Raw genomic sequence first — 20,528 nt, forward strand, 5'->3', positions numbered from 1 at the left:
AATTAATTATTAAACTCTACATATTTGATTGCTAATATATGTAACCATATTAAGAATTAAAGTGTAGGTTGGTGTGCGTCCACATCATTTTTAGCTGATTTTTAGTTGCAGTGTTGCAGAGCCTGGATAGCTCAGTCGGTAGAGCATCAGACTTTTAATCTGAGGGTCCAGGGTTCAAGTCCCTGTTCAGGCGGTCGGCTACTTTAAAGAAAAAGTATTCTGATTGTACATTCTTTTTGTGTTCCACTGCATGATGAATAAGATATTCCATTACCAAAATTAAAAAAAAACGTCTTTCATGGAGAAGTGAAAAACCCATCTGTCTCATATATCAGATGACGATACACTAAACTTAAGTTTTATGAAGACTTACCAACTGTATCATGTAGTTTGACACGGTGAATAACTTTTACCCAATTCAATATTCAAAATATAGCCATGGTTATAGTATCCAATGAACTTTATAAAGTTGATCAACAGCTCAAAGCTCATTATTTCATTTCTGAATATCTGTGCACCTCACTCAAGCAGATTGGCTCTGTGGCGCAATGGATAGCGCATTGGACTTCTAGGTGAATGTCAAGAAGGTATTCAAAGGCTGTGGGTTCGAATCCCACCAGAGTCAGTTTTATCCCTGTTTATTTCATAACTATTTAAAGAAGTTATAAGCGATGCATGCATGCTTCTGCTTCACCAAAATCATTTGCTAAAAAAGGTCAGTAAAAGGAAGTCTATTTTAAAGAGACACCGTTCAATTTGGGTAATCTATGCAGAAGAGGAAATTGTCAGCTGTACTGATGAAAATATAATTTACTCGGAAGTAAGATTTTGGGCCCTTCCTTAATTTTACCATGTCAATAAACACATATGAATTTGACGTCAGCAAAAAAATGAGATAGTAGCAACTTCAGGACTAAAAATAAGGTTACATTTACTGAAGAAATTTCAAATGCTTGAAATATCAATTCATTATTATATTCTAGTGTATTTGGTACCTTCTTCAGGTAACCATCTTAAGAAACATAGCGTTAGTTGGGACGCTGCCAAATTTTGATTAGGTGATTTTGAGGTTTGCTGTATCAGAGCCTGGATAGCTCAGTCGGTAGAGCATCAGACTTTTAATCTGAGGGTCCAGGGTTCAAGTCCCCGTTCAGGCAGTAGGCTACTTTAAAGAAAAAGTATTCTGATTGTACATTCTTTTTGTGTTCCACTGCATGATGAATAAGATATTCCATTACCAAAATTAAAAAAAAATGTCTTTCATGGAGAAGTGAAAAACCCATCTGTCTCATATATCAGATGATGATACACTAAACTTAAGTTGTATGCAGACTTACCAACTGTATCATGTAGTTTGACACGGTGAATAACTTTTACCCAATTCAATATTCAAAATATAGCCATGGTTATAGTATCCAATGAACTTTATAAAGTTGATCAACAGCTCAAAGCTCATTATTTCATTTCTGAATATCTGTGCACCTCACTCAAGCAGATTGGCTCTGTGGCGCAATGGATAGCGCATTGGACTTCTAGGTGAATGTCAAGAAGGTATTCAAAGGCTGTGGGTTCGAATCCCACCAGAGTCAGTTTTATCCCTGTGTATTTCATAACTATTTAAAGAAGTTATAAGCGATGCATGCATGCTTCTGCTTCACCAAAATCATTTGCTAAAAAAGGTCAGTAAAAGGAAGTCTATTTTAAAGAGACACCGTTCAATTTGGGTAATCTATGCAGAAGAGGAAATTGTCAGCTGTACTGATGAAAATATAATTTACTCGGAAGTAAGATTTTGGGCCCTTCCTTAATTTTACCATGTCAATAAACACATATGAATTTGACGTCAGCAAAAAAATGAGATAGTAGCAACTTCAGGACTAAAAATAAGGTTACATTTACTGAAGAAATTTCAAATGCTTGAAATATCAATTCATTATTATATTCTAGTGTATTTGGTACCTTCTTCAGGTAACCATCTTAAGAAACATAGCGTTAGTTGGGACACTGCCAAATTTTGATTAGGTGATTTTGAGGTTTGCTGTATCAGAGCCTGGATAGCTCAGTCGGTAGAGCATCAGACTTTTAATCTGAGGGTCCAGGGTTCAAGTCCCTGTTCAGGCGGTTTGTTTAAAGAAAATGTACTCTAATGACATGCTCTTTTCAGGATCCAATGAACGAGTAGTCCCATTAGAGTAATTGCAAGTTACTCTTAATGGAGCCATTAAATACCCATCGGTCGTGTACCATTTGACAAGAGTTAAGAAGACTTACCGCAACGGTATCATGTCGTTTGAGATGTTGATTATCTTTTCCCCAATTCAATGTTCAAAATGGAACCCTGCTTATAGTTTCCAAATCACTTTATAAAGTTGGTCAACCGCTGATAGCTCATCTTTTTATTTGAGAATTTCTGTTCACCTTGTTGAATCAGGTTGGATCTCTGGTGCAATGGATAGCGGCTTGGGGTTCTAGGCGAATGTAGAGAAAGCATTCAAAGTCTTTGGGTTGGAATACTAGCTGGGTCAGTTTTATCCCTCCTTTATCTTATAACTAATTGAAACAGTAACAAACAATGCCTGCTTCTGCATAACCAGAGACATTTACCAAAACGGCAGTGAAAGAAAGTCTATTTAAACAGACACTGTTTGCTTTGAAAATGTTGCATAATCTATGCCCAAGAGTAAATTTCCAGTTATACTGCTGGACATGTAATTTAGTACCTAGTAATAGTATTTGCCTTTTACTAATTTCACAATGTCAATTTAGAGACATGATTTCTAAGTCAGCCGAAAATGAGATAGAACGAATTTCAGGATTTAAAATAGATTACGTGTGCTGCTGAAATTTCAAATGCTTGAAATATCAATTAATTATTAAACTCTACATATTTGATTGCTAATATATGTAACCATATTAAGAATTAAAGTGTAGGTTGGTGTGCGTCCACATCATTTTTAGCTGATTTTTAGTTGCAGTGTTGCAGAGCCTGGATAGCTCAGTCGGTAGAGCATCAGACTTTTAATCTGAGGGTCCAGGGTTCAAGTCCCTGTTCAGGCGGTCGGCTACTTTAAAGAAAAAGTATTCTGATTGTACATTCTTTTTGTGTTCCACTGCATGATGAATAAGATATTCCATTACCAAAATTAAAAAAAAACGTCTTTCATGGAGAAGTGAAAAACCCATCTGTCTCATATATCAGATGACGATACACTAAACTTAAGTTTTATGCAGACTTACCAACTGTATCATGTAGTTTGACACGGTGAATAACTTTTACCCAATTCAATATTCAAAATATAGCCATGGTTATAGTATCCAATGAACTTTATAAAGTTGATCAACAGCTCAAAGCTCATTATTTCATTTCTGAATATCTGTGCACCTCACTCAAGCAGATTGGCTCTGTGGCGCAATGGATAGCGCATTGGACTTCTAGGTGAATGTCAAGAAGGTATTCAAAGGCTGTGGGTTCGAATCCCACCAGAGTCAGTTTTATCCCTGTGTATTTCATAACTATTTAAAGAAGTTATAAGCGATGCATGCATGCTTCTGCTTCACCAAAATCATTTGCTAAAAAAGGTCAGTAAAAGGAAGTCTATTTTAAAGAGACACCGTTCAATTTGGGTAATCTATGCAGAAGAGGAAATTGTCAGCTGTACTGATGAAAATATAATTTACTCGGAAGTAAGATTTTGGGCCCTTCCTTAATTTTACCATGTCAATAAACACATATGAATTTGACGTCAGCAAAAAAATGAGATAGTAGCAACTTCAGGACTAAAAATAAGGTTACATTTACTGAAGAAATTTCAAATGCTTGAAATATCAATTCATTATTATATTCTAGTGTATTTGGTACCTTCTTCAGGTAACCATCTTAAGAAACATAGCGTTAGTTGGGACACTGCCAAATTTTGATTAGGTGATTTTGAGGTTTGCTGTATCAGAGCCTGGATAGCTCAGTCGGTAGAGCATCAGACTTTTAATCTGAGGGTCCAGGGTTCAAGTCCCTGTTCAGGCGGTTTGTTTAAAGAAAATGTACTCTAATGACATGCTCTTTTCAGGATCCAATGAACGAGTAGTCCCATTAGAGTAATTGCAAGTTACTCTTAATGGAGCCATTAAATACCCATCGGTCGTGTACCATTTGACAAGAGTTAAGAAGACTTACCGCAACGGTATCATGTCGTTTGAGATGTTGATTATCTTTTCCCCAATTCAATGTTCAAAATGGAACCCTGCTTATAGTTTCCAAATCACTTTATAAAGTTGGTCAACCGCTGATAGCTCATCTTTTTATTTGAGAATTTCTGTTCACCTTGTTGAATCAGGTTGGATCTCTGGTGCAATGGATAGCGGCTTGGGGTTCTAGGCGAATGTAGAGAAAGCATTCAAAGTCTTTGGGTTGGAATACTAGCTGGGTCAGTTTTATCCCTCCTTTATCTTATAACTAATTGAAACAGTAACAAACAATGCCTGCTTCTGCATAACCAGAGACATTTACCAAAACGGCAGTGAAAGAAAGTCTATTTAAACAGACACTGTTTGCTTTGAAAATGTTGCATAATCTATGCCCAAGAGTAAATTTCCAGTTATACTGCTGGACATGTAATTTAGTACCTAGTAATAGTATTTGGCCTTTTACTAATTTCACAATGTCAATTTAGAGACATGATTTCTAAGTCAGCCGAAAATGAGATAGAACGAATTTCAGGATTTAAAATAGATTACGTGTGCTGCTGAAATTTCAAATGCTTGAAATATCAATTAATTATTAAACTCTACATATTTGATTGCTAATATATGTAACCATATTAAGAATTAAAGTGTAGGTTGGTGTGCGTCCACATCATTTTTAGCTGATTTTTAGTTGCAGTGTTGCAGAGCCTGGATAGCTCAGTCGGTAGAGCATCAGACTTTTAATCTGAGGGTCCAGGGTTCAAGTCCCTGTTCAGGCGGTCGGCTACTTTAAAGAAAAAGTATTCTGATTGTACATTCTTTTTGTGTTCCACTGCATGATGAATAAGATATTCCATTACCAAAATTAAAAAAAAACGTCTTTCATGGAGAAGTGAAAAACCCATCTGTCTCATATATCAGATGACGATACACTAAACTTAAGTTGTATGCAGACTTACCAACTGTATCATGTAGTTTGACACGGTGAATAACTTTTACCCAATTCAATATTCAAGATATAGCCATGGTTATAGTATCCAATGAACTTTATAAAGTTGATCAACAGCTCAAAGCTCATTATTTCATTTCTGAATATCTGTGCACCTCATTCAAGCAGATTGGCTCTGTGGCGCAATGGATAGCGCATTGGACTTCTAGGTGAATGTCAAGAAGGTATTCAAAGGCTGTGGGTTCGAATCCCACCAGAGTCAGTTTTATCCCTGTTTATTTCATAACTATTTAAAGAAGTTATAAGCGATGCATGCATGCTTCTGCTTCACCAAAATCATTTGCTAAAAAAGGTCAGTAAAAGGAAGTCTATTTTAAAGAGACACCGTTCAATTTGGGTAATCTATGCAGAAGAGGAAATTGTCAGCTGTACTGATGAAAATATAATTTACTCGGAAGTAAGATTTTGGGCCCTTCCTTAATTTTACCATGTCAATAAACACATATGAATTTGACGTCAGCAAAAAAATGAGATAGTAGCAACTTCAGGACTAAAAATAAGGTTACATTTACTGAAGAAATTTCAAATGCTTGAAATATCAATTCATTATTATATTCTAGTGTATTTGGTACCTTCTTCAGGTAACCATCTTAAGAAACATAGCGTTAGTTGGGACACTGCCAAATTTTGATTAGGTGATTTTGAGGTTTGCTGTATCAGAGCCTGGATAGCTCAGTCGGTAGAGCATCAGACTTTTAATCTGAGGGTCCAGGGTTCAAGTCCCTGTTCAGGTGGTTTGTTTAAAGAAAATGTACTCTAATGACATGCTCTTTTCAGGATCCAATGAACGAGTAGTCCCATTAGAGTAATTGCAAGTTACTCTTAATGGAGCCATTAAATACCCATCGGTCGTGTACCATTTGACAAGAGTTAAGAAGACTTACCGCAACGGTATCATGTCGTTTGAGATGTTGATTATCTTTTCCCCAATTCAATGTTCAAAATGGAACCCTGCTTATAGTTTCCAAATCACTTTATAAAGTTGGTCAACCGCTGATAGCTCATCTTTTTATTTGAGAATTTCTGTTCACCTTGTTGAATCAGGTTGGATCTCTGGTGCAATGGATAGCGGCTTGGGGTTCTAGGCGAATGTAGAGAAAGCATTCAAAGTCTTTGGGTTGGAATACTAGCTGGGTCAGTTTTATCCCTCCTTTATCTTATAACTAATTGAAACAGTAACAAACAATGCCTGCTTCTGCATAACCAGAGACATTTACCAAAACGGCAGTGAAAGAAAGTCTATTTAAACAGACACTGTTTGCTTTGAAAATGTTGCATAATCTATGCCCAAGAGTAAATTTCCAGTTATACTGCTGGACATGTAATTTAGTACCTAGTAATAGTATTTGCCTTTTACTAATTTCACAATGTCAATTTAGAGACATGATTTCTAAGTCAGCCGAAAATGAGATAGAACGAATTTCAGGATTTAAAATAGATTACGTGTGCTGCTGAAATTTCAAATGCTTGAAATATCAATTAATTATTAAACTCTACATATTTGATTGCTAATATATGTAACCATATTAAGAATTAAAGTGTAGGTTGGTGTGCGTCCACATCATTTTTAGCTGATTTTTAGTTGCAGTGTTGCAGAGCCTGGATAGCTCAGTCGGTAGAGCATCAGACTTTTAATCTGAGGGTCCAGGGTTCAAGTCCCTGTTCAGGCGGTCGGCTACTTTAAAGAAAAAGTATTCTGATTGTACATTCTTTTTGTGTTCCACTGCATGATGAATAAGATATTCCATTACCAAAATTAGAAAAAAACGTCTTTCATGGAGAAGTGAAAAACCCATCTGTCTCATATATCAGATGACGATACACTAAACTTAAGTTGTATGCAGACTTACCAACTGTATCATGTAGTTTGACACGGTGAATAACTTTTACCCAATTCAATATTCAAGATATAGCCATGGTTATAGTATCCAATGAACTTTATAAAGTTGATCAACAGCTCAAAGCTCATTATTTCATTTCTGAATATCTGTGCACCTCATTCAAGCAGATTGGCTCTGTGGCGCAATGGATAGCGCATTGGACTTCTAGGTGAATGTCAAGAAGGTATTCAAAGGCTGTGGGTTCGAATCCCACCAGAGTCAGTTTTATCCCTGTTTATTTCATAACTATTTAAAGAAGTTATAAGCGATGCATGCATGCTTCTGCTTCACCAAAATCATTTGCTAAAAAAGGTCAGTAAAAGGAAGTCTATTTTAAAGAGACACCGTTCAATTTGGGTAATCTATGCAGAAGAGGAAATTGTCAGCTGTACTGATGAAAATATAATTTACTCGGAAGTAAGATTTTGGGCCCTTCCTTAATTTTACCATGTCAATAAACACATATGAATTTGACGTCAGCAAAAAAATGAGATAGTAGCAACTTCAGGACTAAAAATAAGGTTACATTTACTGAAGAAATTTCAAATGCTTGAAATATCAATTCATTATTATATTCTAGTGTATTTGGTACCTTCTTCAGGTAACCATCTTAAGAAACATAGCGTTAGTTGGGACGCTGCCAAATTTTGATTAGGTGATTTTGAGGTTTGCTGTATCAGAGCCTGGATAGCTCAGTCGGTAGAGCATCAGACTTTTAATCTGAGGGTCCAGGGTTCAAGTCCCCGTTCAGGCGGTAGGCTACTTTAAAGAAAAAGTATTCTGATTGTACATTCTTTTTGTGTTCCACTGCATGATGAATAAGATATTCCATTACCAAAATTAAAAAAAAATGTCTTTCATGGAGAAGTGAAAAACCCATCTGTCTCATATATCAGATGATGATACACTAAACTTAAGTTGTATGCAGACTTACCAACTGTATCATGTAGTTTGACACGGTGAATAACTTTTACCCAATTCAATATTCAAAATATAGCCATGGTTATAGTATCCAATGAACTTTATAAAGTTGATCAACAGCTCAAAGCTCATTATTTCATTTCTGAATATCTGTGCACCTCACTCAAGCAGATTGGCTCTGTGGCGCAATGGATAGCGCATTGGACTTCTAGGTGAATGTCAAGAAGGTATTCAAAGGCTGTGGGTTCGAATCCCACCAGAGTCAGTTTTATCCCTGTGTATTTCATAACTATTTAAAGAAGTTATAAGCGATGCATGCATGCTTCTGCTTCACCAAAATCATTTGCTAAAAAAGGTCAGTAAAAGGAAGTCTATTTTAAAGAGACACCGTTCAATTTGGGTAATCTATGCAGAAGAGGAAATTGTCAGCTGTACTGATGAAAATATAATTTACTCGGAAGTAAGATTTTGGGCCCTTCCTTAATTTTACCATGTCAATAAACACATATGAATTTGACGTCAGCAAAAAAATGAGATAGTAGCAACTTCAGGACTAAAAATAAGGTTACATTTACTGAAGAAATTTCAAATGCTTGAAATATCAATTCATTATTATATTCTAGTGTATTTGGTACCTTCTTCAGGTAACCATCTTAAGAAACATAGCGTTAGTTGGGACACTGCCAAATTTTGATTAGGTGATTTTGAGGTTTGCTGTATCAGAGCCTGGATAGCTCAGTCGGTAGAGCATCAGACTTTTAATCTGAGGGTCCAGGGTTCAAGTCCCTGTTCAGGCGGTTTGTTTAAAGAAAATGTACTCTAATGACATGCTCTTTTCAGGATCCAATGAACGAGTAGTCCCATTAGAGTAATTGCAAGTTACTCTTAATGGAGCCATTAAATACCCATCGGTCGTGTACCATTTGACAAGAGTTAAGAAGACTTACCGCAACGGTATCATGTCGTTTGAGATGTTGATTATCTTTTCCCCAATTCAATGTTCAAAATGGAACCCTGCTTATAGTTTCCAAATCACTTTATAAAGTTGGTCAACCGCTGATAGCTCATCTTTTTATTTGAGAATTTCTGTTCACCTTGTTGAATCAGGTTGGATCTCTGGTGCAATGGATAGCGGCTTGGGGTTCTAGGCGAATGTAGAGAAAGCATTCAAAGTCTTTGGGTTGGAATACTAGCTGGGTCAGTTTTATCCCTCCTTTATCTTATAACTAATTGAAACAGTAACAAACAATGCCTGCTTCTGCATAACCAGAGACATTTACCAAAACGGCAGTGAAAGAAAGTCTATTTAAACAGACACTGTTTGCTTTGAAAATGTTGCATAATCTATGCCCAAGAGTAAATTTCCAGTTATACTGCTGGACATGTAATTTAGTACCTAGTAATAGTATTTGGCCTTTTACTAATTTCACAATGTCAATTTAGAGACATGATTTCTAAGTCAGCCGAAAATGAGATAGAACGAATTTCAGGATTTAAAATAGATTACGTGTGCTGCTGAAATTTCAAATGCTTGAAATATCAATTAATTATTAAACTCTACATATTTGATTGCTAATATATGTAACCATATTAAGAATTAAAGTGTAGGTTGGTGTGCGTCCACATCATTTTTAGCTGATTTTTAGTTGCAGTGTTGCAGAGCCTGGATAGCTCAGTCGGTAGAGCATCAGACTTTTAATCTGAGGGTCCAGGGTTCAAGTCCCTGTTCAGGCGGTCGGCTACTTTAAAGAAAAAGTATTCTGATTGTACATTCTTTTTGTGTTCCACTGCATGATGAATAAGATATTCCATTACCAAAATTAAAAAAAAACGTCTTTCATGGAGAAGTGAAAAACCCATCTGTCTCATATATCAGATGACGATACACTAAACTTAAGTTGTATGCAGACTTACCAACTGTATCATGTAGTTTGACACGGTGAATAACTTTTACCCAATTCAATATTCAAGATATAGCCATGGTTATAGTATCCAATGAACTTTATAAAGTTGATCAACAGCTCAAAGCTCATTATTTCATTTCTGAATATCTGTGCACCTCATTCAAGCAGATTGGCTCTGTGGCGCAATGGATAGCGCATTGGACTTCTAGGTGAATGTCAAGAAGGTATTCAAAGGCTGTGGGTTCGAATCCCACCAGAGTCAGTTTTATCCCTGTTTATTTCATAACTATTTAAAGAAGTTATAAGCGATGCATGCATGCTTCTGCTTCACCAAAATCATTTGCTAAAAAAGGTCAGTAAAAGGAAGTCTATTTTAAAGAGACACCGTTCAATTTGGGTAATCTATGCAGAAGAGGAAATTGTCAGCTGTACTGATGAAAATATAATTTACTCGGAAGTAAGATTTTGGGCCCTTCCTTAATTTTACCATGTCAATAAACACATATGAATTTGACGTCAGCAAAAAAATGAGATAGTAGCAACTTCAGGACTAAAAATAAGGTTACATTTACTGAAGAAATTTCAAATGCTTGAAATATCAATTCATTATTATATTCTAGTGTATTTGGTACCTTCTTCAGGTAACCATCTTAAGAAACATAGCGTTAGTTGGGACACTGCCAAATTTTGATTAGGTGATTTTGAGGTTTGCTGTATCAGAGCCTGGATAGCTCAGTCGGTAGAGCATCAGACTTTTAATCTGAGGGTCCAGGGTTCAAGTCCCTGTTCAGGTGGTTTGTTTAAAGAAAATGTACTCTAATGACATGCTCTTTTCAGGATCCAATGAACGAGTAGTCCCATTAGAGTAATTGCAAGTTACTCTTAATGGAGCCATTAAATACCCATCGGTCGTGTACCATTTGACAAGAGTTAAGAAGACTTACCGCAACGGTATCATGTCGTTTGAGATGTTGATTATCTTTTCCCCAATTCAATGTTCAAAATGGAACCCTGCTTATAGTTTCCAAATCACTTTATAAAGTTGGTCAACCGCTGATAGCTCATCTTTTTATTTGAGAATTTCTGTTCACCTTGTTGAATCAGGTTGGATCTCTGGTGCAATGGATAGCGGCTTGGGGTTCTAGGCGAATGTAGAGAAAGCATTCAAAGTCTTTGGGTTGGAATACTAGCTGGGTCAGTTTTATCCCTCCTTTATCTTATAACTAATTGAAACAGTAACAAACAATGCCTGCTTCTGCATAACCAGAGACATTTACCAAAACGGCAGTGAAAGAAAGTCTATTTAAACAGACACTGTTTGCTTTGAAAATGTTGCATAATCTATGCCCAAGAGTAAATTTCCAGTTATACTGCTGGACATGTAATTTAGTACCTAGTAATAGTATTTGCCTTTTACTAATTTCACAATGTCAATTTAGAGACATGATTTCTAAGTCAGCCGAAAATGAGATAGAACGAATTTCAGGATTTAAAATAGATTACGTGTGCTGCTGAAATTTCAAATGCTTGAAATATCAATTAATTATTAAACTCTACATATTTGATTGCTAATATATGTAACCATATTAAGAATTAAAGTGTAGGTTGGTGTGCGTCCACATCATTTTTAGCTGATTTTTAGTTGCAGTGTTGCAGAGCCTGGATAGCTCAGTCGGTAGAGCATCAGACTTTTAATCTGAGGGTCCAGGGTTCAAGTCCCTGTTCAGGCGGTCGGCTACTTTAAAGAAAAAGTATTCTGATTGTACATTCTTTTTGTGTTCCACTGCATGATGAATAAGATATTCCATTACCAAAATTAGAAAAAAACGTCTTTCATGGAGAAGTGAAAAACCCATCTGTCTCATATATCAGATGACGATACACTAAACTTAAGTTGTATGCAGACTTACCAACTGTATCATGTAGTTTGACACGGTGAATAACTTTTACCCAATTCAATATTCAAGATATAGCCATGGTTATAGTATCCAATGAACTTTATAAAGTTGATCAACAGCTCAAAGCTCATTATTTCATTTCTGAATATCTGTGCACCTCATTCAAGCAGATTGGCTCTGTGGCGCAATGGATAGCGCATTGGACTTCTAGGTGAATGTCAAGAAGGTATTCAAAGGCTGTGGGTTCGAATCCCACCAGAGTCAGTTTTATCCCTGTTTATTTCATAACTATTTAAAGAAGTTATAAGCGATGCATGCATGCTTCTGCTTCACCAAAATCATTTGCTAAAAAAGGTCAGTAAAAGGAAGTCTATTTTAAAGAGACACCGTTCAATTTGGGTAATCTATGCAGAAGAGGAAATTGTCAGCTGTACTGATGAAAATATAATTTACTCGGAAGTAAGATTTTGGGCCCTTCCTTAATTTTACCATGTCAATAAACACATATGAATTTGACGTCAGCAAAAAAATGAGATAGTAGCAACTTCAGGACTAAAAATAAGGTTACATTTACTGAAGAAATTTCAAATGCTTGAAATATCAATTCATTATTATATTCTAGTGTATTTGGTACCTTCTTCAGGTAACCATCTTAAGAAACATAGCGTTAGTTGGGACGCTGCCAAATTTTGATTAGGTGATTTTGAGGTTTGCTGTATCAGAGCCTGGATAGCTCAGTCGGTAGAGCATCAGACTTTTAATCTGAGGGTCCAGGGTTCAAGTCCCCGTTCAGGCGGTAGGCTACTTTAAAGAAAAAGTATTCTGATTGTACATTCTTTTTGTGTTCCACTGCATGATGAATAAGATATTCCATTACCAAAATTAAAAAAAAATGTCTTTCATGGAGAAGTGAAAAACCCATCTGTCTCATATATCAGATGATGATACACTAAACTTAAGTTGTATGCAGACTTACCAACTGTATCATGTAGTTTGACACGGTGAATAACTTTTACCCAATTCAATATTCAAAATATAGCCATGGTTATAGTATCCAATGAACTTTATAAAGTTGATCAACAGCTCAAAGCTCATTATTTCATTTCTGAATATCTGTGCACCTCACTCAAGCAGATTGGCTCTGTGGCGCAATGGATAGCGCATTGGACTTCTAGGTGAATGTCAAGAAGGTATTCAAAGGCTGTGGGTTCGAATCCCACCAGAGTCAGTTTTATCCCTGTGTATTTCATAACTATTTAAAGAAGTTATAAGCGATGCATGCATGCTTCTGCTTCACCAAAATCATTTGCTAAAAAAGGTCAGTAAAAGGAAGTCTATTTTAAAGAGACACCGTTCAATTTGGGTAATCTATGCAGAAGAGGAAATTGTCAGCTGTACTGATGAAAATATAATTTACTCGGAAGTAAGATTTTGGGCCCTTCCTTAATTTTACCATGTCAATAAACACATATGAATTTGACGTCAGCAAAAAAATGAGATAGTAGCAACTTCAGGACTAAAAATAAGGTTACATTTACTGAAGAAATTTCAAATGCTTGAAATATCAATTCATTATTATATTCTAGTGTATTTGGTACCTTCTTCAGGTAACCATCTTAAGAAACATAGCGTTAGTTGGGACACTGCCAAATTTTGATTAGGTGATTTTGAGGTTTGCTGTATCAGAGCCTGGATAGCTCAGTCGGTAGAGCATCAGACTTTTAATCTGAGGGTCCAGGGTTCAAGTCCCTGTTCAGGCGGTTTGTTTAAAGAAAATGTACTCTAATGACATGCTCTTTTCAGGATCCAATGAACGAGTAGTCCCATTAGAGTAATTGCAAGTTACTCTTAATGGAGCCATTAAATACCCATCGGTCGTGTACCATTTGACAAGAGTTAAGAAGACTTACCGCAACGGTATCATGTCGTTTGAGATGTTGATTATCTTTTCCCCAATTCAATGTTCAAAATGGAACCCTGCTTATAGTTTCCAAATCACTTTATAAAGTTGGTCAACCGCTGATAGCTCATCTTTTTATTTGAGAATTTCTGTTCACCTTGTTGAATCAGGTTGGATCTCTGGTGCAATGGATAGCGGCTTGGGGTTCTAGGCGAATGTAGAGAAAGCATTCAAAGTCTTTGGGTTGGAATACTAGCTGGGTCAGTTTTATCCCTCCTTTATCTTATAACTAATTGAAACAGTAACAAACAATGCCTGCTTCTGCATAACCAGAGACATTTACCAAAACGGCAGTGAAAGAAAGTCTATTTAAACAGACACTGTTTGCTTTGAAAATGTTGCATAATCTATGCCCAAGAGTAAATTTCCAGTTATACTGCTGGACATGTAATTTAGTACCTAGTAATAGTATTTGGCCTTTTACTAATTTCACAATGTCAATTTAGAGACATGATTTCTAAGTCAGCCGAAAATGAGATAGAACGAATTTCAGGATTTAAAATAGATTACGTGTGCTGCTGAAATTTCAAATGCTTGAAATATCAATTAATTATTAAACTCTACATATTTGATTGCTAATATATGTAACCATATTAAGAATTAAAGTGTAGGTTGGTGTGCGTCCACATCATTTTTAGCTGATTTTTAGTTGCAGTGTTGCAGAGCCTGGATAGCTCAGTCGGTAGAGCATCAGACTTTTAATCTGAGGGTCCAGGGTTCAAGTCCCTGTTCAGGCGGTCGGCTACTTTAAAGAAAAAGTATTCTGATTGTACATTCTTTTTGTGTTCCACTGCATGATGAATAAGATATTCCATTACCAAAATTAAAAAAAAAGTCTTTCATGGAGAAGTGAAAAACCCATCTGTCTCATATATCAGATGACGATACACTAAACTTAAGTTTTATGCAGACTTACCAACTGTATCATGTAGTTTGACACGGTGAATAACTTTTACCCAATTCAATATTCAAAATATAGCCATGGTTATAGTATCCAATGAACTTTATAAAGTTGATCAACAGCTCAAAGCTCATTATTTCATTTCTGAATATCTGTGCACCTCACTCAAGCAGATTGGCTCTGTGGCGCAATGGATAGCGCATTGGACTTCTAGGTGAATGTCAAGAAGGTATTCAAAGGCTGTGGGTTCGAATCCCACCAGAGTCAGTTTTATCCCTGTTTATTTCATAACTATTTAAAGAAGTTATAAGCGATGCATGCATGCTTCTGCTTCACCAAAATCATTTGCTAAAAAAGGTCAGTAAAAGGAAGTCTATTTTAAAGAGACACCGTTCAATTTGGGTAATCTATGCAGAAGAGGAAATTGTCAGCTGTACTGATGAAAATATAATTTACTCGGAAGTAAGATTTTGGGCCCTTCCTTAATTTTACCATGTCAATAAACACATATGAATTTGACGTCAGCAAAAAAATGAGATAGTAGCAACTTCAGGACTAAAAATAAGGTTACATTTACTGAAGAAATTTCAAATGCTTGAAATATCAATTCATTATTATATTCTAGTGTATTTGGTACCTTCTTCAGGTAACCATCTTAAGAAACATAGCGTTAGTTGGGACGCTGCCAAATTTTGATTAGGTGATTTTGAGGTTTGCTGTATCAGAGCCTGGATAGCTCAGTCGGTAGAGCATCAGACTTTTAATCTGAGGGTCCAGGGTTCAAGTCCCCGTTCAGGCGGTAGGCTACTTTAAAGAAAAAGTATTCTGATTGTACATTCTTTTTGTGTTCCACTGCATGATGAATAAGATATTCCATTACCAAAATTAAAAAAAAATGTCTTTCATGGAGAAGTGAAAAACCCATCTGTCTCATATATCAGATGATGATACACTAAACTTAAGTTGTATGCAGACTTACCAACTGTATCATGTAGTTTGACACGGTGAATAACTTTTACCCAATTCAATATTCAAAATATAGCCATGGTTATAGTATCCAATGAACTTTATAAAGTTGATCAACAGCTCAAAGCTCATTATTTCATTTCTGAATATCTGTGCACCTCACTCAAGCAGATTGGCTCTGTGGCGCAATGGATAGCGCATTGGACTTCTAGGTGAATGTCAAGAAGGTATTCAAAGGCTGTGGGTTCGAATCCCACCAGAGTCAGTTTTATCCCTGTGTATTTCATAACTATTTAAAGAAGTTATAAGCGATGCATGCATGCTTCTGCTTCACCAAAATCATTTGCTAAAAAAGGTCAGTAAAAGGAAGTCTATTTTAAAGAGACACCGTTCAATTTGGGTAATCTATGCAGAAGAGGAAATTGTCAGCTGTACTGATGAAAATATAATTTACTCGGAAGTAAGATTTTGGGCCCTTCCTTAATTTTACCATGTCAATAAACACATATGAATTTGACGTCAGCAAAAAAATGAGATAGTAGCAACTTCAGGACTAAAAATAAGGTTACATTTACTGAAGAAATTTCAAATGCTTGAAATATCAATTCATTATTATATTCTAGTGTATTTGGTACCTTCTTCAGGTAACCATCTTAAGAAACATAGCGTTAGTTGGGACACTGCCAAATTTTGATTAGGTGATTTTGAGGTTTGCTGTATCAGAGCCTGGATAGCTCAGTCGGTAGAGCATCAGACTTTTAATCTGAGGGTCCAGGGTTCAAGTCCCTGTTCAGGCGGTTTGTTTAAAGAAAATGTACTCTAATGACATGCTCTTTTCAGGATCCAATGAACGAGTAGTCCCATTAGAGTAATTGCAAGTTACTCTTAATGGAGCCATTAAATACCCATCGGTCGTGTACCATTTGACAAGAGTTAAGAAGACTTACCGCAACGGTATCATGTCGTTTGAGATGTTGATTATCTTTTCCCCAATTCAATGTTCAAAATGGAACCCTGCTTATAGTTTCCAAATCACTTTATAAAGTTGGTCAACCGCTGATAGCTCATCTTTTTATTTGAGAATTTCTGTTCACCTTGTTGAATCAGGTTGGATCTCTGGTGCAATGGATAGCGGCTTGGGGTTCTAGGCGAATGTAGAGAAAGCATTCAAAGTCTTTGGGTTGGAATACTAGCTGGGTCAGTTTTATCCCTCCTTTATCTTATAACTAATTGAAACAGTAACAAACAATGCCTGCTTCTGCATAACCAGAGACATTTACCAAAACGGCAGTGAAAGAAAGTCTATTTAAACAGACACTGTTTGCTTTGAAAATGTTGCATAATCTATGCCCAAGAGTAAATTTCCAGTTATACTGCTGGACATGTAATTTAGTACCTAGTAATAGTATTTGGCCTTTTACTAATTTCACAATGTCAATTTAGAGACATGATTTCTAAGTCAGCCGAAAATGAGATAGAACGAATTTCAGGATTTAAAATAGATTACGTGTGCTGCTGAAATTTCAAATGCTTGAAATATCAATTAATTATTAAACTCTACATATTTGATTGCTAATATATGTAACCATATTAAGAATTAAAGTGTAGGTTGGTGTGCGTCCACATCATTTTTAGCTGATTTTTAGTTGCAGTGTTGCAGAGCCTGGATAGCTCAGTCGGTAGAGCATCAGACTTTTAATCTGAGGGTCCAGGGTTCAAGTCCCTGTTCAGGCGGTCGGCTACTTTAAAGAAAAAGTATTCTGATTGTACATTCTTTTTGTGTTCCACTGCATGATGAATAAGATATTCCATTACCAAAATTAAAAAAAAACGTCTTTCATGGAGAAGTGAAAAACCCATCTGTCTCATATATCAGATGACGATACACTAAACTTAAGTTTTATGCAGACTTACCAACTGTATCATGTAGTTTGACACGGTGAATAACTTTTACCCAATTCAATATTCAAAATATAGCCATGGTTATAGTATCCAATGAACTTTATAAAGTTGATCAACAGCTCAAAGCTCATTATTTCATTTCTGAATATCTGTGCACCTCACTCAAGCAGATTGGCTCTGTGGCGCAATGGATAGCGCATTGGACTTCTAGGTGAATGTCAAGAAGGTATTCAAAGGCTGTGGGTTCGAATCCCACCAGAGTCAGTTTTATCCCTGTTTATTTCATAACTATTTAAAGAAGTTATAAGCGATGCATGCATGCTTCTGCTTCACCAAAATCATTTGCTAAAAAAGGTCAGTAAAAGGAAGTCTATTTTAAAGAGACACCGTTCAATTTGGGTAATCTATGCAGAAGAGGAAATTGTCAGCTGTACTGATGAAAATATAATTTACTCGGAAGTAAGATTTTGGGCCCTTCCTTAATTTTACCATGTCAATAAACACATATGAATTCGACGTCAGCAAAAAAATGAGATAGTAGCAACTTCAGGACTAAAAATAAGGTTACATTTACTGAAGAAATTTCAAATGCTTGAAATATCAATTCATTATTATATTCTAGTGTATTTGGTACCTTCTTCAGGTAACCATCTTAAGAAACATAGCGTTAGTTGGGACACTGCCAAATTTTGATTAGGTGATTTTGAGGTTTGCTGTATCAGAGCCTGGATAGCTCAGTCGGTAGAGCATCAGACTTTTAATCTGAGGGTCCAGGGTTCAAGTCCCTGTTCAGGCGGTTTGTTTAAAGAAAATGTACTCTAATGACATGCTCTTTTCAGGATCCAATGAACGAGTAGTCCCATTAGAGTAATTGCAAGTTACTCTTAATGGAGCCATTAAATACCCATCGGTCGTGTACCATTTGACAAGAGTTAAGAAGACTTACCGCAACGGTATCATGTCGTTTGAGATGTTGATTATCTTTTCCCCAATTCAATGTTCAAAATGGAACCCTGCTTATAGTTTCCAAATCACTTTATAAAGTTGGTCAACCGCTGATAGCTCATCTTTTTATTTGAGAATTTCTGTTCACCTTGTTGAATCAGGTTGGATCTCTGGTGCAATGGATAGCGGCTTGGGGTTCTAGGCGAATGTAGAGAAAGCATTCAAAGTCTTTGGGTTGGAATACTAGCTGGGTCAGTTTTATCCCTCCTTTATCTTATAACTAATTGAAACAGTAACAAACAATGCCTGCTTCTGCATAACCAGAGACATTTACCAAAACGGCAGTGAAAGAAAGTCTATTTAAACAGACACTGTTTGCTTTGAAAATGTTGCATAATCTATGCCCAAGAGTAAATTTCCAGTTATACTGCTGGACATGTAATTTAGTACCTAGTAATAGTATTTGCCTTTTACTAATTTCACAATGTCAATTTAGAGACATGATTTCTAAGTCAGCCGAAAATGAGATAGAACGAATTTCAGGATTTAAAATAGATTACGTGTGCTGCTGAAATTTCAAATGCTTGAAATATCAATTAATTATTAAACTCTACATATTTGATTGCTAATATATGTAACCATATTAAGAATTAAAGTGTAGGTTGGTGTGCGTCCACATCATTTTTAGCTGATTTTTAGTTGCAGTGTTGCAGAGCCTGGATAGCTCAGTCGGTAGAGCATCAGACTTTTAATCTGAGGGTCCAGGGTTCAAGTCCCTGTTCAGGCGGTCGGCTACTTTAAAGAAAAAGTATTCTGATTGTACATTCTTTTTGTGTTCCACTGCATGATGAATAAGATATTCCATTACCAAAATTAAAAAAAAACGTCTTTCATGGAGAAGTGAAAAACCCATCTGTCTCATATATCAGATGACGATACACTAAACTTAAGTTTTATGCAGACTTACCAACTGTATCATGTAGTTTGACACGGTGAATAACTTTTACCCAATTCAATATTCAAAATATAGCCATGGTTATAGTATCCAATGAACTTTATAAAGTTGATCAACAGCTCAAAGCTCATTATTTCATTTCTGAATATCTGTGCACCTCACTCAAGCAGATTGGCTCTGTGGCGCAATGGATAGCGCATTGGACTTCTAGGTGAATGTCAAGAAGGTATTCAAAGGCTGTGGGTTCGAATCCCACCAGAGTCAGTTTTATCCCTGTTTATTTCATAACTATTTAAAGAAGTTATAAGCGATGCATGCATGCTTCTGCTTCACCAAAATCATTTGCTAAAAAAGGTCAGTAAAAGGAAGTCTATTTTAAAGAGACACCGTTCAATTTGGGTAATCTATGCAGAAGAGGAAATTGTCAGCTGTACTGATGAAAATATAATTTACTCGGAAGTAAGATTCTGGGCCCTTCCTTAATTTTACCATGTCAATAAACACATATGAATTTGACGTCAGCAAAAAAATGAGATAGTAGCAACTTCAGGACTAAAAATAAGGTTACATTTACTGAAGAAATTTCAAATGCTTGAAATATCAATTCATTATTATATTCTAGTGTATTTGGTACCTTCTTCAGGTAACCATCTTAAGAAACATAGCGTTAGTTGGGACGCTGCCAAATTTTGATTAGGTGATTTTGAGGTTTGCTGTATCAGAGCCTGGATAGCTCAGTCGGTAGAGCATCAGACTTTTAATCTGAGGGTCCAGGGTTCAAGTCCCCGTTCAGGCGGTAGGCTACTTTAAAGAAAAAGTATTCTGATTGTACATTCTTTTTGTGTTCCACTGCATGATGAATAAGATATTCCATTACCAAAATTAAAAAAAAATGTCTTTCATGGAGAAGTGAAAAACCCATCTGTCTCATATATCAGATGATGATACACTAAACTTAAGTTGTATGCAGACTTACCAACTGTATCATGTAGTTTGACACGGTGAATAACTTTTACCCAATTCAATATTCAAAATATAGCCATGGTTATAGTATCCAATGAACTTTATAAAGTTGATCAACAGCTCAAAGCTCATTATTTCATTTCTG

At 36.0% G+C, this 20,528-nt stretch overlaps 28 non-coding genes across 28 annotated transcripts; all 28 read left to right on the forward strand.

Moving 5' to 3' along the window:
• The first annotated feature begins 120 nt into the window (after positions 1–120).
• TRNAK-UUU (transfer RNA lysine (anticodon UUU)) lies at positions 121–193 on the forward strand. The gene has a single exon. It is a non-coding gene; the product is annotated as a tRNA-Lys (tRNA).
• A 341-nt stretch (positions 194–534) lies between these two features.
• On the forward strand, positions 535–625 carry TRNAR-UCU (transfer RNA arginine (anticodon UCU)). The gene is given in 2 exon segments: positions 535–571; positions 590–625. It is a non-coding gene; the product is annotated as a tRNA-Arg (tRNA).
• Positions 626–1,498: 873 nt separating this feature from the next.
• TRNAR-UCU (transfer RNA arginine (anticodon UCU)) lies at positions 1,499–1,589 on the forward strand. Its single transcript is given in 2 exon segments — positions 1,499–1,535; positions 1,554–1,589. It is a non-coding gene; the product is annotated as a tRNA-Arg (tRNA).
• A 459-nt stretch (positions 1,590–2,048) lies between these two features.
• Positions 2,049–2,121, forward strand: TRNAK-UUU (transfer RNA lysine (anticodon UUU)). Its single transcript has one exon. It is a non-coding gene; the product is annotated as a tRNA-Lys (tRNA).
• Positions 2,122–2,984: 863 nt separating this feature from the next.
• On the forward strand, positions 2,985–3,057 carry TRNAK-UUU (transfer RNA lysine (anticodon UUU)). The gene has a single exon. It is a non-coding gene; the product is annotated as a tRNA-Lys (tRNA).
• A 341-nt stretch (positions 3,058–3,398) lies between these two features.
• Positions 3,399–3,489, forward strand: TRNAR-UCU (transfer RNA arginine (anticodon UCU)). The gene is given in 2 exon segments: positions 3,399–3,435; positions 3,454–3,489. It is a non-coding gene; the product is annotated as a tRNA-Arg (tRNA).
• A 459-nt stretch (positions 3,490–3,948) lies between these two features.
• Positions 3,949–4,021, forward strand: TRNAK-UUU (transfer RNA lysine (anticodon UUU)). The gene has a single exon. It is a non-coding gene; the product is annotated as a tRNA-Lys (tRNA).
• Positions 4,022–4,885: 864 nt separating this feature from the next.
• Positions 4,886–4,958, forward strand: TRNAK-UUU (transfer RNA lysine (anticodon UUU)). Its single transcript has one exon. It is a non-coding gene; the product is annotated as a tRNA-Lys (tRNA).
• Positions 4,959–5,299: 341 nt separating this feature from the next.
• Positions 5,300–5,390, forward strand: TRNAR-UCU (transfer RNA arginine (anticodon UCU)). Its single transcript is given in 2 exon segments — positions 5,300–5,336; positions 5,355–5,390. It is a non-coding gene; the product is annotated as a tRNA-Arg (tRNA).
• A 1,395-nt stretch (positions 5,391–6,785) lies between these two features.
• Positions 6,786–6,858, forward strand: TRNAK-UUU (transfer RNA lysine (anticodon UUU)). The gene has a single exon. It is a non-coding gene; the product is annotated as a tRNA-Lys (tRNA).
• Positions 6,859–7,199: 341 nt separating this feature from the next.
• Positions 7,200–7,290, forward strand: TRNAR-UCU (transfer RNA arginine (anticodon UCU)). The gene is given in 2 exon segments: positions 7,200–7,236; positions 7,255–7,290. It is a non-coding gene; the product is annotated as a tRNA-Arg (tRNA).
• An 873-nt stretch (positions 7,291–8,163) lies between these two features.
• On the forward strand, positions 8,164–8,254 carry TRNAR-UCU (transfer RNA arginine (anticodon UCU)). The gene is given in 2 exon segments: positions 8,164–8,200; positions 8,219–8,254. It is a non-coding gene; the product is annotated as a tRNA-Arg (tRNA).
• A 459-nt stretch (positions 8,255–8,713) lies between these two features.
• Positions 8,714–8,786, forward strand: TRNAK-UUU (transfer RNA lysine (anticodon UUU)). Its single transcript has one exon. It is a non-coding gene; the product is annotated as a tRNA-Lys (tRNA).
• An 864-nt stretch (positions 8,787–9,650) lies between these two features.
• TRNAK-UUU (transfer RNA lysine (anticodon UUU)) lies at positions 9,651–9,723 on the forward strand. Its single transcript has one exon. It is a non-coding gene; the product is annotated as a tRNA-Lys (tRNA).
• Positions 9,724–10,064: 341 nt separating this feature from the next.
• TRNAR-UCU (transfer RNA arginine (anticodon UCU)) lies at positions 10,065–10,155 on the forward strand. The gene is given in 2 exon segments: positions 10,065–10,101; positions 10,120–10,155. It is a non-coding gene; the product is annotated as a tRNA-Arg (tRNA).
• Positions 10,156–11,550: 1,395 nt separating this feature from the next.
• TRNAK-UUU (transfer RNA lysine (anticodon UUU)) lies at positions 11,551–11,623 on the forward strand. Its single transcript has one exon. It is a non-coding gene; the product is annotated as a tRNA-Lys (tRNA).
• A 341-nt stretch (positions 11,624–11,964) lies between these two features.
• Positions 11,965–12,055, forward strand: TRNAR-UCU (transfer RNA arginine (anticodon UCU)). Its single transcript is given in 2 exon segments — positions 11,965–12,001; positions 12,020–12,055. It is a non-coding gene; the product is annotated as a tRNA-Arg (tRNA).
• An 873-nt stretch (positions 12,056–12,928) lies between these two features.
• Positions 12,929–13,019, forward strand: TRNAR-UCU (transfer RNA arginine (anticodon UCU)). Its single transcript is given in 2 exon segments — positions 12,929–12,965; positions 12,984–13,019. It is a non-coding gene; the product is annotated as a tRNA-Arg (tRNA).
• Positions 13,020–13,478: 459 nt separating this feature from the next.
• TRNAK-UUU (transfer RNA lysine (anticodon UUU)) lies at positions 13,479–13,551 on the forward strand. Its single transcript has one exon. It is a non-coding gene; the product is annotated as a tRNA-Lys (tRNA).
• Positions 13,552–14,415: 864 nt separating this feature from the next.
• Positions 14,416–14,488, forward strand: TRNAK-UUU (transfer RNA lysine (anticodon UUU)). The gene has a single exon. It is a non-coding gene; the product is annotated as a tRNA-Lys (tRNA).
• A 340-nt stretch (positions 14,489–14,828) lies between these two features.
• Positions 14,829–14,919, forward strand: TRNAR-UCU (transfer RNA arginine (anticodon UCU)). The gene is given in 2 exon segments: positions 14,829–14,865; positions 14,884–14,919. It is a non-coding gene; the product is annotated as a tRNA-Arg (tRNA).
• Positions 14,920–15,792: 873 nt separating this feature from the next.
• Positions 15,793–15,883, forward strand: TRNAR-UCU (transfer RNA arginine (anticodon UCU)). The gene is given in 2 exon segments: positions 15,793–15,829; positions 15,848–15,883. It is a non-coding gene; the product is annotated as a tRNA-Arg (tRNA).
• A 459-nt stretch (positions 15,884–16,342) lies between these two features.
• On the forward strand, positions 16,343–16,415 carry TRNAK-UUU (transfer RNA lysine (anticodon UUU)). The gene has a single exon. It is a non-coding gene; the product is annotated as a tRNA-Lys (tRNA).
• An 864-nt stretch (positions 16,416–17,279) lies between these two features.
• Positions 17,280–17,352, forward strand: TRNAK-UUU (transfer RNA lysine (anticodon UUU)). The gene has a single exon. It is a non-coding gene; the product is annotated as a tRNA-Lys (tRNA).
• A 341-nt stretch (positions 17,353–17,693) lies between these two features.
• Positions 17,694–17,784, forward strand: TRNAR-UCU (transfer RNA arginine (anticodon UCU)). Its single transcript is given in 2 exon segments — positions 17,694–17,730; positions 17,749–17,784. It is a non-coding gene; the product is annotated as a tRNA-Arg (tRNA).
• A 459-nt stretch (positions 17,785–18,243) lies between these two features.
• Positions 18,244–18,316, forward strand: TRNAK-UUU (transfer RNA lysine (anticodon UUU)). Its single transcript has one exon. It is a non-coding gene; the product is annotated as a tRNA-Lys (tRNA).
• An 863-nt stretch (positions 18,317–19,179) lies between these two features.
• Positions 19,180–19,252, forward strand: TRNAK-UUU (transfer RNA lysine (anticodon UUU)). The gene has a single exon. It is a non-coding gene; the product is annotated as a tRNA-Lys (tRNA).
• Positions 19,253–19,593: 341 nt separating this feature from the next.
• Positions 19,594–19,684, forward strand: TRNAR-UCU (transfer RNA arginine (anticodon UCU)). The gene is given in 2 exon segments: positions 19,594–19,630; positions 19,649–19,684. It is a non-coding gene; the product is annotated as a tRNA-Arg (tRNA).
• Positions 19,685–20,528: the final 844 nt, after the last annotated feature.

Source organism: Triturus cristatus, chromosome 4_1 (assembly GCF_964204655.1).
Source record: "Triturus cristatus chromosome 4_1, aTriCri1.1, whole genome shotgun sequence".
NCBI lineage: Eukaryota > Metazoa > Chordata > Amphibia > Caudata > Salamandridae > Triturus > Triturus cristatus.